The following is a 3739-nucleotide window of genomic DNA, read 5'->3' as shown; positions in this document are numbered from 1 at the left end:
TGGTGTGGGGAGGGGTGGAGGGGGCGGGGGTATGGGGAGGGGTGGAGGGGGTGGGGGGGTGGGGGTGTGGGGAGGGGTGGGGGGGCGGGGGAGGGCGGTCCCCAGGGAGGGAGATCTTAGCCCTGACCGGGGTGGGTAGAATTGCTGGGGCATGGTGATGATTAAAAGCTGACCAACTCTCAGCTGGGCGCAATGGCGCCTGACTGTAATCTCAACACTTTGGGAGGCCAAGAGGGGAGGATCGTTTGAGGCCAGGTGTTCAAGACGAACCTGCCCAACAGCAAAACTCCATATCTAAAAAGAAAAGAAAACAAGACAAAATAAAACAAAAGAAAAAACCTGACTACTCTTATTCTCTCACTCAGCTTTATTCTGTTTCTAAATTCTCTGCAGATAGCATCGCCTCTTATTGCTTGCACCTGGGATGCATTGTGCCACAAATCACTTTGATCTGTCGCTGGGGAGGGATCTCTTCTGGAGTTTAACTCCAACTGAGCTTCTAGTTGACTTTCCTAAAACAGGGAGAAAGGCTCCAGCAATAAAACATAGTGGGAACTAGAACCTCAGGCAGCTCAGTCTCGGTGAAATGTTGCTTGTCTTTTTCTGCTGCTCTATCAGAACCACCTAGGAAGCTGTCAAAGTGCAGCTCCAAGGCCTTGCACTCAGGGTCTAGTTCAGTAGGTCCAAGGGGGTTGGCCCTGGACTCGCCTGTCTGAGGACACAGAAGTGGAACAAGCTGATGTTGGGGAGGCTCAGGAAGGATGCCCCAAACTGTGCTGTGTCTCCCTGCTCTGGCCTCATAGGGGCAGCTTTATGCCTGCAGCTCCCAGCCTGAAGATAAGTGGGACCTGTCCGGAGCCACCCACACTCGAGTCCCTGAAGCCTGTCCCTGGAACTCAGATGGTCCAAGCAGCAGAACTCATAACCTTCATTTACTGATGGAGCTGAGCGGCTCACCCTGGACCATCACACCCAGGGGGAGGGAAGCAGAAGACGAACACATGTGGAGTCCACGAGTGTAAACACACATGGCCACAGCGGCAGAAAAAGCCTAAGGTGAGCAAGATTTAGAAAAAAAAAATATTGAAAATTTTATTTAAGAAGAGTGAAACAGGCCGGGCACAGTGGCTCACACCTGTAATCCTAGCATTTTGGGAGGCCGAGGCAAGCGGATCACTTGAGGTCAGCAGTTCGAGACCAGCCTGGCCAACATGGTGAAACCCCGTCTCTACTAAAATACAAAAATTAGGCGGGCGTGGTGGCAGGCACCTGTAATCCCAGCTACTCAAGAGACAGAGGCAGGAGAATTGCTTGAACCCAGGAGGCAGAGGTTGCAGTGAGCTGAGATTGTGCCACTGCACTCCAGCCTGGGTGGCAGAGAAAGACTCCATCTCAAAAAAAAACAAACAAAAATCAACAACAACACCAAAAATAAAAAACAGTGAAACAGACCAGACACGGAGGCTTATGCCTATAATCCCAACACTTTAGGAGGCCATGGCAGGCAGAGTGCTTTAGCTCAGGAATTTGAGACCAGCCTGGGCAACATAGTGAGACCCCATCTCTACAAAAAATAAGGAAAATTGCCTGAGTATGGTAGTGCACACCTGTAGTCCCAGGTACTTGGAAGGCTGAGGTGGGAGGATCACCCCCTGAGCCCAGGGGGTTGAGGCTGCAGTGAGCTGTGATCACACCACTGCATTCCAGCCTGGGCAACAGAGTGAGACCCTGTCTCAAAAGAAAAAAAGGGAGTTAAAAAAAACTAAAAAGAAAGGCCAAAAAATAAGTGAGTTTATAGCATGGTAATGAGAAGAGTTAGAAAAAAAGTGACAACACGAAACCAAGCCCACCTATTAATGGAAAGTCCAATTGGTGGAAATCTGACAGATTCTCCCAGACCCCCCCATTGCGCTGCTGTAACTGTCCAGTGGGTTTGGGAGTATCCACAAGGCCTTTTGGAGAGAGAGAAAGTCCCACCTCACAGGCACTTGAGAGTGTAGAGGGGTCATTGCCTGCATTTTCTTTCTTTCTTTTTCTTTTTTTTTTTTATTTTTTTATTTTTTATTTTTTTTGAGACAGAGTCTCGCTCTGTTGCCCAGGCTGGAGTGCAGTGGCGTGATCTCAGCTCACTGCAACCTCCGCCTCTCGGGTTCATGCCCTTCTGCTGCCTCAGTCTGCCGAGTAACTGGGACTATAGGTGCGCACCACCAAGCCTGATAATTTTTGTACTTTTAGCAGAGATGGGGTTTCACCATGTTGCACAGGCTGGTCTCAAACTCCTGAAATCAGGCAATCCTCCCACCTCAGCCTCCCAAAGTGCTTGGATTACAGGCATGAGCCCCCCCACCCGGCCATATTGCCTGCGTTTTCACAGCAGGGCAAAATACAGGAAGGCCACGAGGCCCGCAATCCCCAAGCAGTTAGCGCTCACGGAGCAGCCCCCACCTCAGTGAGCATCTGGGGGAGCTGGAGGATTTTGCCATCAAGTGTAAGAATCAAAGATTAGATGTTAGAGCAAGCACAGGATATTATCAAAATACCAACACATCTAGCCTAATGGGAAAAGCCTGGACCTGTGATGTGGGATTGAGTTTATCCTGTAGTGGGAGAGACACCAAACCAAAAAAGTTTTATGTTTGCTCAGGGAGGGGGCTATTGATTTATTTATAGAGAGAGGGTCTCATTCTGTTGCCCACGCTAGGGTGCAGTGGTATGATCATAGCTTACTGCAGTCTTGACCTCCCAGACTCAAGAGATCCTCCTACCTCAGCCTCCCAAACAGCTGGGACCGCAGGCATGTGCCATCGTGCCAGCTAATTTTTAAACTTTTACAAGTAGAGACAGGGTCTCTCTATGTTACCCAGGCTGATCTCGAACTCCTGGGCTCAAACCATCCTCCCAGCTCAGCCTCCCAAAGTGCTGTGATTACCAGCATGAGCCACAATGCCCAGCCAAGAGGGCCCTTTAAATTCTGATCAGCATGAAGTAAATCTGCAGGTTGACTGACCCCCAGTGGCCCTACAAATTTGCCTCACCTGATTCTCCAGGGATAACCCAGCTACCACGGCCAAGAACAGACCAAAAAATAGCCATCATATTTGTTTCTGGTATTGTTCGTATTTCCAGGCATGCTGTCTTTGAAGGTTCCTTAGTTAATCCGAAGAACTGCCCTCTTAATTCTGCTCTGTTCCACTCCCCCGGTGGCGCTGACCTCTGACCGCTGCCTTTGAACTCTGTGTGATTTTTTATTGTGCCCAGCACAATGACCAACTTGTAACAGAGCCCAATAAATGCTCGTCTTGTCTCCTGATCTCAGACGGTAACAGCAACTGGGCCTTGCCTCTCCAACTGTTCCCGGCCTCTGCTGCCCTCTGGTGGCAGCATGCAGCCCTACCCCATCATTACTGCCCTCGCGGGGACTATTTTGGAAGCAGGTGTCTGTGATTTCAAAACTCTACGGGGACTATTTTGGAAGCAGGTATCTGTGATTTCAAAACTCTAGTCTTTCCGACTTTACCCATTCTGTTGACTTACATTCTTCACTCATCTGCCATTTTTGAGAGGAAGTTGTAACTATGTATATGAATAGTTCTAACTTTCTAAAAAACCATAATGGTTGCAAAGTTTCTGCTGGAGTTTTCTTTATAGTTAGGTGTTTTGCCCAAAGACCACACCAGGTTCCAATGAATAAATGTTATCTGTAAAGAATGCTACAAGATGAATGTAAAGTTAGGAAAAT

This window comes from Piliocolobus tephrosceles, chromosome 17 (assembly GCF_002776525.5).
Source record: "Piliocolobus tephrosceles isolate RC106 chromosome 17, ASM277652v3, whole genome shotgun sequence".
Taxonomy (NCBI): Eukaryota; Metazoa; Chordata; class Mammalia; order Primates; family Cercopithecidae; genus Piliocolobus; species Piliocolobus tephrosceles.
This window is presented reverse-complemented; position numbering follows the sequence as displayed.